Raw genomic sequence first — 16939 nt, 5'->3', positions numbered from 1 at the left:
TCGGTCTCTACTAGCCTATAGGGCAGCATCTCCAGGCTAAGCAATCTGGAGATGTGGACATTAAGGGCTTGGGCGTGCGGGTGGGTTGCACTATATTTGCGTTTCCGCTCCAGCGTCTGGGGTATGGAGAGCTGAACGCTGGTGGATGCTGTGGAGGATCGTGTAGGCGACGATGGGGTTTTTGTGGCAGGGTCCTGGGCAGGGGGCTGACTATCAGCTGACACAGGGGAAGGAGCAGTGGTGTGCACGGCCGGAGGTGAACGGGCTTGGTGCCACTGAGTGGGGTGTTTAGCATTCATATGCCTGCGCATACTGGTGGTAGTTAAGCTAGTAGTGGTGGAACCCCTGCTGATCCTGGTTTGGCAAATGTTGCACACCACAGTCCGTCGGTCATCCGGTGTTTCCTTAAAGAACCTCCAGACTTCTGAAAATCTAGCCCTCGCCGCAGGAGCCCTCGCCACGGGAGCTTCACTAGTTGACACATTTGGCGCTGATGCACCAGCTCTGGCCCTGCCTCTCCGTCTGGCCCCACCACTGCCTCTTCCAACCTGTTCTGGTAGAGGACTCTCCTCTGTCTCAGAAGCACTGTGTTCACCCGGCCTATCAACCCAGCTTGGGTCTGTCACCTCATCATCCTCCGATCCCTCAGTCTGCTCCCCCCTCGGACTTCCTGCCCTGACAACAACTTCCCCACTGTCTGACAACCGTGTCTCCTCATCGTCGGACACCTCTTTAGACACTTCTTCCACTACGTCAAGAAGGTCATCATCACCCACAGACTGCGACTGGTGGAAAACCTGGGCATCGGAAAATTGCTCAGCAGCAACCGGACAAGTGGTTTGTGACTGTGGGAAGGGTCCAGAAAACAGTTCCTCAGAGTATGCCGGTTCAAATGCCAAATTTTCCTTGGAGGGGGAAGACTGGGGGGGAGGAGGCTGAGGTGCAGGAGCTGGAGGAGTGGCGATTTCGGTGACATGGGTGGACTGCGTGGAAGACTGACTGGTGGACAAATTGCTCGAAGCATTGTCGGCAATCCACGACATCACCTGTTCGCACTGTTCTGGCCTCAACAGTGCTCTACCACGAGTCCCAGTAACTTCAGACATGAACCTAGGGAGTGTAGCTCTGCGGCGTTCCCCTGCTCCCTCATAAGCAGGTGGTGTCTCACCCCGCCCAGGACCACGGCCTCTGACCCCTGCAGTAGTTGGACGCCCACGTCCACGCCCTCGTCCTCTACCCCTAGCCCTCGGGTTAAACATTTTTAAAATGAGAGTTATAACTTTAATTTTTTTTTAACTTTTTTTTGTGTTTTTTTGTTTTTTTTTGTGTTTTTTAGTTTTTAAAACCAAACGATGCTATCCTATTGCTATGGCTATTTTCTAGCCAAGTATGAAAGCACACTACTATGCCAGATGAGATGACGCTGAGTTATTAAAAAAATAAACGTAAAATAAAAAAGGAAATGGCAGACTGTGCCTAATTGAAATCCAACCCCTAATAAATTTTCCCAATTCGGTCTTTGCGATGGATATGTGCGTCACTAAGCGCAAAATACAGCGGTCGCAAGTCTCACTACAAATTGCTCACAATTTGCTAGTAGATGCACTGCAGCAAGTACAGCCACCAGCAGATCAACCAGAAATCAAATATATATAACGCTACTGTAGGCGTAAGTAAGCCGTTTGGATTCTCCTATGGCTATTTTCTAGCCAAGTATGAAAGCACACTACTATGCAAGATGAGATGACGCTGAGTTATTAAAAAAATAAACGTAAAATAAAAAGTAAATGGCAGACTGTGCCTAATTGAAATCAAACCCCTAATAAATTTTCCCACTTTGGTGTTTGAGGTGGATATGTGTGTCACTAAGAGCTAAACACAACGGTAGCAAGTCCCCCTGCTAATTCCTCACAATATGGTACTAGCTGCAAATAAAAAAAAAAAAGTATAACGTTATTGTAGCCCTAAGAAGGGCTATTGGGTTCTTGGAGAATCACTCCTGCCTAACAGTAAGCTAATAGAACACCCTAACGCTTTCCCTGACCAGCAGCAGCTCTCTCCCTAGCGGCATCCAGACACAGAATGATCCGAGCAGCGCGGGCAGCGGCTAGTCTATCCCAGGGTCACCTGATCTGGCCAGCCAACCACTGCTATCGACGTGTAAGGGTACCACGTCATGCTGGGTGGAGTGCAGAGTCTCCTGGCTTGTGATTGGCTCTGTTTCTGGCCGCCAAAAAGCAAAACGGCGGGAGCTGCCATTTTCTCGAGCGGGCGAAGTATTCGTCCGAGCAACGAGCAGTTTCGAGTACGCTAATGCTCGACCGAGCATCAAGCTCGGACGAGCATGTTCGCTCATCTCTAGTGGTAATACTACAAATACTACTAGTACTATTGCTACTACTAATACTACTGCTATTACTATTAATAATACTATCAATACTACTCCTACTACTCCTACTAGTACTAACAATAATAATAATAATAATAATAATAATAATACTGCTACTACTACTACTAATACTACTGCTATTACTAATAATAATACTATCAATACTCCTACTACTACTCCTACTACTCCTACCACTAATAATAATACTAATACTACTGCTACTACTACTACTACTACTAATAATAATAATAATAATAATACTGCTGCCACTACTAATGCTACTGCTACTACTACAAATACTACTAGTACTACTATTAATAATAATACTATCAATACTACTACTACTAATAATAATAATAATACTGCTGCTACTACTCCTAATACTACTACTAATACTACTGCTGCCACTACTAATACTAGTGCTACTACTACTACAAATACTACTACTACTGCTATTACTAATAATAATATTATCAATACTACTACTATTACTACTACTGCTACTACTACTAATACTACTGCTATTACCAATAATTATACTATCAATACTCCTACTACTCCTACCACTAATTATAATACTAATACTACTGCTACTACTACTACTACTAATAATAATAATAATAATAATACTGCTGCCACTACTAATACTACTGCTAGTACTACAAATACTACTAGTACTATTATTAATAATCATACTATCAATACTACTAATAATAATAATAATAATACTGCTGCTACTACTCCTAATACTACTACTAATACTACTGCTGCCACTACTAATACTAGTGCTACTGCTACTACAAATACTACTACTGCTATTACTAATAATACTATTATCAATACTACTACTACTACTACTGCTACTACTACTAATACTACTGCTATTACTAATAATAATACTATCAATACCACTCCTACTACTGCTGCTACTACTACTGCTACTACTATTAATACTACTACTAATACTACTGTTGCCACTACTAATACTACTGCTACTACAAATACTACTACTGCTACTAATAATAATAATACTATCAATACTACTCTTACTACAAATACTACTACTACTCCTACTACTACTGCTGCTGCTATTAATACTGCTGCTACTAATGCTACTAATACTACTACTACTAGTACTACTGCTACTACTACTAATAATAATAATAATTATAATAATAATAACAATGATATGACTGGGACAAATCTAATAAAAAAAATCTATACAAAAATGGAAAAAATCAGCCAAGCGATAGAATCGATAGATGTTATCCCAGGACATAATCTTAAAGGTCTATTTAGTTTAAATTAAACAAAACAACCTCAAATTCCGCTATATGGGTGTATACACATAACCTGGGACCTGCTATACTCATTTTTTGTTACCGTTTGACCTTTTGGATCTATTGTCTATTTATCTGTATGAGAACAAAAGTATTCAATGCAAAAGATACGATAATATTTTGTAAATATTAACTATAACGTTCCTTTTGCTTCCTCACCAATTCTACACAGCGTCCAAAATGGAGGAAAAAGTTTTCCTGGGAATTGAAGAATTCTGACCAATCAAAGTATCTACTGAAAGTGTGAACTTTCCATTGTCTCCAGATACAAGTCTCATATCTTGGAATCTCACCATGAGGCCGTCCCCCGGCTGCTTCTGCCTTTTTTCTGCTCATCTATTTGCCCTTTTCCGTTGCTTTGTCATGTCACTCTGACCGCAGTCTTGTTCTGTCAGATACCTTTCATTTTCCGCCTGACTTCACTCGGATGGGCGATTCAAGCTGTGATTTCCAGATTTGATCTCACTTTGTTGATCCAGTTATATCTGTAAAAGGTTTAAAGTTCAAAAGAGTTGGGTGAACAATACCTTGAAGGAGCACCCTTACAGCACCGACCTGAATAAATCTAATCATTGATCCTACATCCAAGGAATTCACACAAAAATCAAAGAGCAATTCATCACTTGCAATTTACAAATCTTTTGTTTACTCGTCTACATTAATGGATAATGCTAATCAATGAATATATAGGGGGTCATTTACTAAGGGCCCGATTCGCGTTTTTGCAACGGTTTAACCGAATTTTTCCGTTTTGAGTCGATTTTCCCAGTATTGCCCCGGGATTTCAGCGCACGCGATCGGATTGTGTTGCATCGTTGCCGGCATGCACGTGACGGAAATCGTGGGCGTGGGCGTATGAAAACCCGACGGATTCGGAGAAACCGCCGCATTTAAGAAAAAAAAATGTGTCGCGGGACAGTCGCTTGCCTTCACCCGGCAATGGATCGTGCACTCTGGCGGACCTCGGCGGACTTCAGTGCAGCAGCGACACCTGGTGGAGGTCGGAAGAACTACTTTAGTGAATCGCCGGAAGACCCGAATCCACCGCAGAGAACGCGCCGCTGGATCACGAATGGACCGGGTAAGTAAATCTGTCCCACAGTGTTTTTACTGGGTTTGTCTCTATTACATTTTTTAATATTTTTTTAATTAAAATTCTTGTCATGTAGACATTTATTATTTTTCAATTTATTCTCTTTTTATTTAGAATTAGATTTGGGTGCACCCAAACCTTGTGCAGAACATTATGGGGCACATTTACTTACCCGGTCCGGAGGAGTCCAACGACAATGCACTGTGCTGCGATTCAAGAAGATCGTGCGCCAGATTTGCTGAATGTGTCGCTTCTCCGATGAGGTCTGCCGGAGTTCACCATCGTCCTCCCGGTGCATGTAAGTGCTTGGCTTGCGACACAATTTTTAAGTTAATTCCCGCAGTTTGTCTGAATCCGTTGGATCGCCCCCCGAGATCGCCTACTAAATCCCTGTCCCAGTGGTGCGATCCTCGAAAACGTCAGAAAACCCAACGGAAATGCGGTTGCAGGACCCTTAATAAATAAGCCGCTATAAATTTGGGTCCCTGTACTCTTGGCGTTTGGGCTCAACCTTACCTAGAACACCTTGCCTCAGTGCTGGCACTGATCATGGGTGCTAACCTTATAAATGCTTCTGAAAAAGCTGCCATGGTGTAAACAGGGATCAGGGCGCACTGATGTAATTTAATGGCTTGACACCCACGATTGGTAAGACCACTGATCACAGGTGTTACGGGTGAATTCAGGTACCAATATACGAACCAAAACTTTGTCCAAGGTTTGGCAAAACATGAATGAAAGGGGGTGTGCCAGTGTTTTGACTCCTGGTTTCCTCATTGCTCCCATACTTTTGGCTTTTAGCACCACTACCCACCCAGAAATACTGGGAAATCACAAGACCCGCTTCTGGCCAATCAGTGACCAACTAGGACAACTGAATATCACTTCCTATTACCTATCAAGTAACTGGAAAGGCACGAGAACCAGGATCTAGATCATAAGCGGACTTTGGATTTGGTGTCCTTCTCTGTCCCATAGATTTTTTCCAGAATTCCTAGTAGAAAACCCCTTTCAGGAAAACCTCCAATACGATCACAATCTAACTATTCCATTTGCAGGACAGTCATTGGGAGTCATTTATCTTTTTTTTCTTCCTGTTTTTTCTGTCTTTTTTAAGACTTTTTTAAGCACCTTGAAATGTTTGCACGTTTTTGGGGACATTTTGAAATTTCTGGAAGATATTTGCTTATCACCAGTAAGACACAGTTATCTTCTATTCCAGATGTTCTTAATGTCACAACTGACATTTTTCTTTTCGAATTATCTAAAACTTGTGACATTTTTTGGCGCACAAAACTCCAGACGAGACCATATTTAGGGAAAACTCAGAAAATGGAAAGAAATAACTTGAGACATTTGTGCAACATTTTTGAGACATTTTTTAGAAATGTTTCAAAAAGAGAACTGAAAAAAACCCAGTGATATATTACCAAAGTAGCCGATGGAAAAAAGACAAAAACTAGCCAAAACAAATAGATATAAGACAAATTACCCCCATTGACTATTGAGAAATAGATCACACAAGTCACTTGTCCTGGATTGGGTGCATCCACTGTCAATGGAGAGAAGACAAGTAGAATAAGCCAAATATAGAAATCTCATGGATTCCCGAATATCTTACCAAGGACCCCCACAGCTCCTCAGAATCCACTTAGAATAACAACCTTTTAAACAAAAACATCTAAACAATGGAATGTATAAATATCCTAATGCCAGGAGGATCCTCTCTGTTTTCATAGACTATCTGCTAAATATATTTTCCGTGCCACGAGGCTGCAACCTTCTATGTATAAAGATGAAAGTGAATGAGGAGACGCACAAGGAATGGGGTCTGCTGCCTGCAGTGGTTGTCGTTGCTTTGAATAGACTTGTAATCCACTTTAGGATTTTCTGCTTCATTGTTTAGGGTAACAAAATGTTGCAAGATAAGCTACAACGCTTCACATTTTCGAGCAAAACGAGAAAGTGACTCTAAGTGGCTCGTAGCTATGAAAGCCGGGATACATTTTACATTGTGTAATACAAAAAAAAAAAATCCCCAAGGGATAGACACTTGGGAATTTAACGTTAAAATAATGAGAATTATAAAGAAATTATAATAATAAATATAAAAATTTACAGGGACATCTTGGTAAATGTACAGGCGGTCCTCTACTTAAGAACACCCTACTTACCGATGACCCCCAGTTACAAACAGACCTCTGGATGTTGGTAATTACTGTACTTTATCCTTAGGCTACAATAATCAGCTATAACAGTTATCACAGGTGTCTGTAATGAAGCTTTATTATTAATCCTGGTTCTTATAACAACCCAACATTTTAAAAATTCAATTGTCACAGAGACCAAAAAAAAATTCTGGCTCGGGTTAAAATTATAAAATATACAGTTCCGACTTGCATACAAATTCAACTTAAGAACAAATCTACAGAACCGATCCTGTACCTAACCCGAGGACTGACTGTATAACATTTTCCCTGAATATGTATGTGTAAGGGGGTGGGGGTGGGGGTAAACATTTTTAAAATATTTGATGTTTTTGTGTCTCGTGCTTCCTTTAAAAAACTTGTGGTCAAATTATTTTTTTTTAAGATTAATGCTCTATCTTAGGAAACTTCCCCTGTTTTCCAGATAGATTTCCTACTAAAAGGAGTATTGTGAAAATGTATGAAAATTTGCAAGACACTCATTGGGGGTATTTCTATGCCATGTCAGTTGCGTAGAAGCCCAGAAATAATCGCAAATGATCGCTTATTGCAATTATTTTCCACAATCCAATACCTTTAGGAAAGTGGGGGGGGGTGGAGGGACATGAAGTGGGGGTGCAGAAGACTGGGCATCTGTGCACTCGCTGCAACCGGGACATTTTCATATGTGATGAATCTGGCTACGGTGGGGTGACCATTCGCTGATGCACGAGAGCCGGTGTATGATAAATAACCTACATCGACTATTGATAGATAGATCTTACAAGTCAATTGTCCTGAATTGGGTGCAGCTGATGTCAATGCAGAGAAGACCAATACCTAATAAACCACTACCGGAGGAGACCTGGGTTCTTTTGATATTTGGGTCATCGATATGGGTGTCACTTGGCTGAAGCGCATGGGTGTGTGTTCTAATTGAGGACTATATGCTTTCCCTTGGACTATTCAGTACCCAACTATGTTGTCCAACTAATAATTGCTTGCTGAGTTCCCTAGTCCCTCCCTCAATATGTAACTGGATAGATACTTTACCATTAGATAGATGGGTTTCCTGTAAGAAAGATGGCCGCAGCCGGGACGGATTCTGTGGTACTCATGCTCACACGTCACACGTCAAGCGGATACTAATGTACGTGTTATGCTCTCATAGTCAGAGCGACTCATGGGTGATGCACATGGACTGCGTGTCCCTGAGTTAGTGAGTTTATTCTTTAGGATGAATTGTTTTTACGATCATGCTACTCTCTGGCACTTATGCAGTTAATGGTTTTTCTCATGTGATTGGTGGCTTCCTTATACACTTATTTTATGTCATGTGTGGTTGTATTTATAAGTCTTAAATTTGGAAGCAATTTTTTTTTCGCTTTACTCTTTGGGTACCCTACATTGGAGATGTATTTTTATGTATTTATACTGTGTTGTTATATGATGTAAAGAAGATGAAAAATATCCTACAAGATGTCGAGAAAAATGGTCACAAGAGAAGTGGGATATTATGATTAAAGATATGCAAAAATTATCAGGTAATCCCGGGTTTTTGGAGACACAATGGGGCACATTTACTTACCCGGTCCAGTCGCGATCCAGCGGTGGGTTCTCCGACGCTGATTCGGGTCCGGCCGGGATTCACTAAGGTAGTGCGCCCAATGTCCACCAGGTGTCACTGCTGCGCTGAAGTCCGCTGAAGTTCACCTTCTATTTCTTGGTGCAGGTAAGTGCGTGTCAAGCGACACATTTTTTTTTAAAATTCTGCAGTTTTTCCGAATCCGTCAGGTTTTTCTGACGGCCACGCCCTCCCCCCGATTTCTGTCGTATGCATGCCGGCGCCGATGCGCCACAATCTGATCGCGTGGCCAAAACCCGGGGCAATTCAGGTAAAACGGCGCAAATCAGTAATATTCAGGAAACCCGACGAAAAATAGCGATTCAGGCCCTTAGTAAATGACCCCCAATATTTCATTATGCACAGAGTGTACTGGACGCCTAAAACATTGAGAAAAATGGGGTGCAGGAATAACTTGTGTTGCCCAAAATGTCTAAGGGAAGATGCAGACATATTTCTTTTACTGTGGAGATGCCTATATACTATATCGATACTGGAGATCAGTTATAGATAAGATTTGTGATATATTTCAGATAAAAATTTCATTTGAACCCAGCTTATGTTTTTTGGGGTATCTAGAGGACCCAAAATAATTGGGCATATATAAATATCAAATTCTATATTTTTTTCTGATAAGAAGGTAAATTGTAATAATAAGTGATTCTGTATGTATTTTTGAAATAATAAAAATGATGGCCCTTTTTGGCATGGTCTGGTGACCTGCCCCAGCTATGTCGGAATTTTGCCAAAATCTGGAGGATCTCAAAAAGTCATGTCTTTTTGGGAAGACACAGAGAAATTCCTGATCATGGCAGAAATTCTGCCATTCCCATGATGAGGTGCCATGCCAGAAAAGTCTCCAGAAAGTCTGATTGGACTTCCGATTTGGACCAATACAATTTTGACGTAAGTTATATGAAATAAAAAATATTTGTAGCTTTAAATCCAATTTTTGAAAAAATTCTGACATATCTAATAGCAACTGCACCAAAAGTAATCATCAAAAATATTCAGATAAGGCACTAGTCTTACTTCAGATTCCAAAATACCTCGGAACAAAACAAGATAAAAAAGTATATACTAGACAAGAAAATAAACTCATAACAATAGGAGATATATTGCATCCAAGATGGCGTAAGACCTGATCATAAATGCACCCAAACCTTAGCATCTCCACCATCATTAGCCGGGCAATTTTGGGCAATGACCAACTATAGACTTGAGTTGGCAAGCAGTTAGCAGTATTGTAACTTTACATTTTGAGTTACACAAGCCTGGTCAGATCACTCTGCTCATCTTGAGAGATATTAAACCATGAAAAAAGTTAGATAAGACACATTAGTAGCGGGGATGTTTTTGTGGGTGGGTCTAAAACATCCTTTTATAAATTTAAATTTTTCCAATTTTTGCAAATTTACCTTCTAATTTTAGACACTGCCAATGATGATTACACAAGATCAGCCCACAACGTGCATAGATAAATGGAAAATGAAAAAATAGAAGATAAATAAAAATTAACAAATTACAAATCTTCCAATTTTTCCTAACGGAACGTTCCATGTTCAGGTTTCATGGTAAGATGGCCGATCCTATTAATTCATAACTCGACTGATTGAGCAGTAGGGCATTTGAGATTGATGCAATCACAGTTAGTGGAACAATCAGAATCGGGAAAGGTCAGGATTGTCTCGCACCAACGTCTCTATTTGCCACATTTTCTTCTATTTTAATCGTTGACCCAAAATGTATTATTTTTAGTAAAAATAAGACGAGACTGGGACCAGGTAAATTGTTCGTCTCTGGTAATTTTTAAATTAACCATAACATTTTTTATGCTTCATATATCGCCATATATTTCCCAAGAGGCACGGGTCATGCAAATACTTGCTCACATGCTTTTTACTAATTGTGTAGTGAAGCTTGTAATGAGTTTCTTTTAAATGTTTCACAGTCCTGGTTTTCATCTTTGTTAATCACAACACATCTCATTTTTTAATTCCGTCTTTCAGATGAACATTTATCGAACCCCAGCGAGAATGTAGCAAGACCGTGAAAATACGCTGGCCTACACGACGGGTAAAATCTCATGGCTGTCCCATGGGAGATCCTTGGAAAAGTGCTATGAAATCATATGCTTTCCCTATATCCTCCGCGGTAGGATTCAATGCCAGCTGACTTAGGGGACATCCAGCATCAGTTTACTGTACTGGAAATATACTGGGTGGAAATATATAGCTATAAAAGTTATACAAATTACCCTGGGGCACTCAGGAAGCCTCGAATTTAATTTTTTGCACTCCCTCTGTAGCGCCCCCCTCAAAGATAGGTGACGGGACCGCTAGCGCATAAATTCCCATAGATTCCAATAGATTTTCCCTGAGGTGCTCGGGTTATGTAGCCTAAACTCCTCAGGGTAATTTGCAATAACTTTTATAACTCTATATTTCCAAGATTGCACCATTGGAGTTATAGAAGTCCTCAGGAACTACCACTGCTGCGCTGTACAGTACAAACACCGGATCACTCTCAATGCCCTCGCTCTATAGGGCAGCGGTGGCTACCGCGCATCATGCGACGGCAGTCACCACCCCTAATCCCGCTCTCAATCCCACACCTTCATGAATAGTCCAGACCGCTATGAGAGAGATCCGGCGTTTATACTCTACAGCGCAGCAGTGTTAGTTAGCATTATCAGAGGTTTCAGTGTAACACAGCTGTTTTTTTTTTTACCAAGCAGCTCTTAGTGCCATATTTCTGGTTGACAGGTCCTCTTTAACATTATCTTCGTATTGGTGTAGACCCTTAAAGAGAACCTGTCACCCAAAATTTCGGCACTAGAAGCTTTCTGCTAAAGTAAGCAGCTCCTAGTGCTTGATCAATAGAGTGATAGCGTTACCGGAAACCTCCGGTAACGATATCTAACACTGCGGCGGGGTACAGTGTAATCATCAGACCGCTCGCAAAGCTGTCCGACGTATTCATGAGGGGGCGAGCTTGGGGCGTGGCTAGGGGCGGTGACGCCTATGCTGGCCTATGGAGTGAACGAGGCGGTCCGGGAAAGCGGTGATTACACTGTACCCCGCCGCAGTGTTTGATAGCGTTACTGAAGGTTTCCGGTAACGCTATCACTCTAACACTGCGGCGTTTGATCAAGCACTAGGAGCTGCTTACTTTAGTCATTTTGGGTGACAGGTCCTCTTTAAATGATCAGTCTATGATTTTTGGTTGGACTCTTCTCATCCCATTAACATTGGAATCCATATTCTGCTCACTAAGGCAACATTTAGCTCCACTATGAAAGGTCAGTCCGTGAAGTTCGATGGTCTAATCTCTGGCATCTACAATGTTCTGACTGACACCCTTTTCCTTTTATATTAAGAAAAGGGAGATCTGGCTGGAAAGTGAAATCTCATACAATCTCTGATTAGTGATTTGGTCTTGGACACCAAAATCTCCCTGTGTGACATGAAAAAGCAATAGATACTCATGCTGTGGTACGAGATCTACAGCCTCCTCCCTAAGTAGATCCCCAATGCCAATAGGCAGCTCTTTGATTCTCTACTAAGACCATCCTCTAATGATCTTCCAAGGAACTTGAATCTTATCTAGTCCTTGAGCAACTCATGTCCATTGTTAAGTTGCTCCTTCATATTGACAGATGCAAACGCCATGATTGCTCTTCTCCGGTGGCTAAACATCCACACTCCGATAACGGTCTCACCTAACACCTTGTCGATCAGTTCTGGTTTACCTGGGACTCATTGGAATCTTAAAGTTGTAGACTAGAGTGGTTCTAGATCCGTTCTTCTTCTGGATAATCAGATCTTTGTATTGTTTGTAAAAAAAAATTCCTCTATGTGCTATGGTGTTGTTGTAATTCCAATTATTATTATTCTAACTTTTATTGAAAAAAAAAATAGTGATTGGAGACAACATAATAAAAAATTGAGGATAGATTTGAATGTGAATTAAATGTCAGATTACGTCAGTAGTGCAGGATGCATGTGGGACGTGCAGTAATTCCTGGACAAAAATTATTTTTTCTTTGTGCAATCACTCCAGCAGCAGTGGTCGTATCCAAAGACAGCAATTTAGTTTCCAAGGGACATCATGGCAACATGTATGAGACATTGGGGCAGATTTACTTACCCGGCTCATTCTTGATCCAGCGGTGCGTTCCCTGCGGTGGATTTGGGTCTTCCTGCGATTCACTAATGTAGTTCCTCCGCTGTCCACCAGATGTCGCTGCTGCGCTGAAGAGCATTGGAACGCACTGAAGTACACCGAGCCGGGCTGAGTGAAGGTAAGTGCGTTCCGAGCGACACTTTTTTTAAAAAAATGCAGCGGTTTTTCCGAATCCGTCGGGTTTTCGTTCGGCCGCGCCCCCCGATTTCTGTCGCGTGCATGCTGGTTACCGATGCGCCACAATCCGATCGCGTGCGCCAAAATCCCGGGGCAATACAGGGAAAATCGGCGCAAATCGAAAATATTCGGGTAACACGTCGGGAAAACGCGAATCAGGCCCTTAGTAAATGACCCCCATTATCTTTACACATGGACACATGGACATTTTGGTTTAATAACATTCATTTGAAGAAATTAATCTTTATGGCATACAAATTAAATTAAATGTCATTGCCCAGGTGAGAATACTCTTTTATGTGCTGCATCTTTTGCTTTGCTTGCCTGTAGCAAGTCTCAGTAACAGTACGTCATACTATATGGGGGATTTAAAAATTTTATTCAATGTAAAAAAAAAACCTCCAGGTTTACAGGGATAAACCTGAACTTCCTGCTGCTTCCAGCCCATCCAGTAATTGTATACTAGATATTTTTTTTAGTACAGGCAGTCCCCGGGTTACATACAAGATAGAGGTTTGTTCTTAAGTTGAATTTGTATGTAAGTCGAAACTGTATATTTTATAATTATCAATAAAGCTTCATTACAGACACCTTACAGCTGATTATTGCAGTCTGGGTCTATAGTAACATCCAGAGAGGTCACCAGAGGTCACAGTGGGCAGAGGGGTCCGTCTGTAACTATGGGTCGTCTGTAAGTCGGGTGTCCTTAAGTAGGGGACCGCCTGTATATGGTTTCTCCATGCATTGTCTCCCACCCATGCTGACATCTGGTGTAAAGAAACACTACTAACTTTAAAAAACGCTTTCTGTATCCCATGCAATGGAAACCCGAAGACATCGGACAAGAATATATTACGTGAAGGAGTCACAATGGGAACATATTTGTCTGAGCTGCACTTAATGTGAACAATTCTTAGTTTTATTTAGTCATCCTTTATTCACATCCCAAATAAAATGTAACAAGAAGTAAAGGAAACGTAAGACAGAAGAGCGATGCAGCCGGTGTCAGCGTGCCGGCGGTGGTGGAAGTAGTCCATTGTGTACGGCATAAATTAGCCAGTAAGCAGTAATTTCTGTCATCCGATCCTGTAATTCACTTTCTGATTAACCTCTTTGTAAATTGTGAATATTATATACAACATTATTGCCAAGTAGGGAAATTGGGAAATATTTCACAACAAGATCTTTATCACGGTCAATTAACATTGTTTTTATGGCTTGAAAATGATATTTTCGGATTATTTATGTTGCGAAAAGACTATTATTGTGTAATTCAAAGAACGGAATTTCTTCAATGTGTTTTAATATTTCAACTCTAGATCCAGGTGTTAACAGTCTCGGGTGACTCATTCTCACACAGTCGGCAACTAATAAAGTTACAATTGTCTCGCTGCTTATTCTGAACTTAGCTGTAGACCGCTTTGTCTTGTTATTGTGTGGAACGAATCTCAGTGATTTTATGATGAGTTAAAAAAAAAGTTAAAAAAAAATCATCAGGAATGATTTTGAGGAATTTTGTTTTATATGAGAGGGGTAGCCCCTTACTATATTATCAGGAAATGCTGGGGTACAGAGATTATCCAATGATTAATCGTGGTTCTTGGTCAATATGTTTTTACAACACATAGGGGCACATTTACTTAGGCTTTGGACCACTTGGCGACGCACTTTTTTTCGGACCGTGCCCTATCTTCAATGGGAAAACGGCTTGCACAGGTGTTTAAGAAATGTGTGTGCTGCGATTTTGTTGCACACGACCCTTTTTTGGTGCAGCGGAGCTGGCCTCCATGCAACAATTCAGGGGGCGGGCCATCGGACGATCCGACTGATTCGGACCGAGCATGGGATTTAATTTTTAAATTGTTTCACAAGCCCTAGCCCTAACATGCACCATGTGGGGAAGCGACACATGCAGGATATCGGGTGCACGATCTTAGTGACTCCCACACAGCACATTATACACGGACAATGCACTTACATGCACCAGGAAGAAGAAGGTGAACTCCGGGGACCTGAGCGGGGAAGCGACACATGCAGGATATCGGGTGCAGGATCTTAGTGACTCCTCGCACAGCGCATTATACACGGACAATGCACTTACATGCACCAGGAAGAAGAAGGTGAACTCTGGTGACCTGAGCGGGGAAGCGACACATGCAGGATATCGGGGGCAGGATCTTAGTGACTCCCTGCACAGCGCATTATACACGGACAATGCACTTACATGCACCAGGAAGAAGAAGGTGAACTCCGGGGACCTGAGCGGGGAAGCGACACATGCAGGATATCGGGTGCAGGATCTTAGTGACTCCCCCGCACAGCGCATTATACAGGGACATTGCACTTACATGCACCAGGAAGAAGAAGGTGAACTCCGGGGACCTGAGCGGGGAAGCGACACATGCAGGATATCGGGCGCACCATCTTAGTGAATCGCGGCACAGTGCATTATACACGGACAATGCAATTTAACTCTATGTGCAAATCTGGACCACTAAGTTGCTACTTCTTGGAGAAGTCTTGGTTAAGTGACCATTGATCCAGGCAGGTCTAAAGATGCTATTGGGTAACGCAACCTTTTCATGATTTTTAAAGGAAACCTACACCCCATGGTAGGTTTCTGCCATAACATAAATACCTATGATTTTTTTAATAAATCATGTAATAAAGTGTGACCCCTTAGAACTGTAATTTTTTTGTTTATGTAAATTAGAGTCAGAGGCTCCTGGGGCATGGAGTAGTCCCACCGTGGAGTAGCCACCCAGTAGCCTGTACCAATGGGGCCTCCCAGCTCCTCTTCAGCACGCAGTTCCATGCAGCAGAGCACACTTGTTGTGATGCCAGAGTTCTGCACAAGAGTTCTTTGTGATGAGTGCACACAGCTACAAGGCCCTGCTGCAGTGTCTATCTAGTATGCCTGGTTCTGGTACTTTATCTTTATCTTAAGCCTAGTTATTCTAGCAAATATAAATATTGTTACATCATGTATCATAGTTTATACGGTTGAATAAAGACACATGTCCATCAAGTTCAACCAAGAAAGGGAAGGGATTGGATGAGGAAGGGATTTAAGGGAAACAATTCTATATAGCATAACCATCAATGTTATTTAGGTGTAAAAAGGCATCTAGACCCTTGAAGCTCTTTGCTGTCCCTGCTGTGACCAGCGCCTGAGCTCGGCTATTCTACAGATTGACAAAAAAGCCCTGTCGCCTCTGGTGATTAAACCTTGTTTACTCCAGAAGGAGACAGTGCCCCCTCGTCTTTTGATTTGATTTAACCTGAAACAATTTACCACCATATTTTTTGTATGGGCCAAATAAGTCTACTGGGCAAACTCTTAATACTGCCCAGGGCCCAGTAGGGTATTGCCTCTTTCAATACCCTACGCTATACGATAATTTCCCCCTATAACAGTGTATTGTTAAACATTCCACAAAATGACCTACAGTTAAAGAAGGATTGTCTTTTACTAGGTCTTAATTCCAACATTACATTGTTTAGTTTTTTATCAGTAAAATCGTGGATCCTTCTTTTCACTTGGGTTATGTGATCTTATGGTCAGCCTTAAGTCTCAACAGAACCTGGTTTATATTCGGATTGAAAAATCTCAATGTTTAACATAGAGCCCATTAACACGTGGCATTGTACGGGGAAAAAAAGAGTTCATGGACCTTTATGATCCTTATTATAGATGAGCGAGCACTAAAATGCTCGAGTGCTCGTTATTCGCGACTAACTTTTCCCGATGCTCGAGTGCTCGTTTCGAATAACGAGCCCCATTGAACTCAATGGGAGACTCGAGCATTTTTCAATGTGTCATTTAATTGAGAAATAATGTCTTCTGATAAGTTAGCAGCTGTATGGAAACATCTGCAATGTGTTCTTCAGTGAAGAACACATTGCAGATGTTTCCATACATCTGCTAACTTATCAGAAGACAAT

The sequence above is a fragment of the Engystomops pustulosus genome, chromosome 1 (assembly GCF_040894005.1).
Source record: "Engystomops pustulosus chromosome 1, aEngPut4.maternal, whole genome shotgun sequence".
NCBI classification, from domain to species: Eukaryota; Metazoa; Chordata; class Amphibia; order Anura; family Leptodactylidae; genus Engystomops; species Engystomops pustulosus.
The sequence above is the reverse complement of the archived record's forward strand: the minus strand, read 5'-3'. Positions refer to the sequence as shown.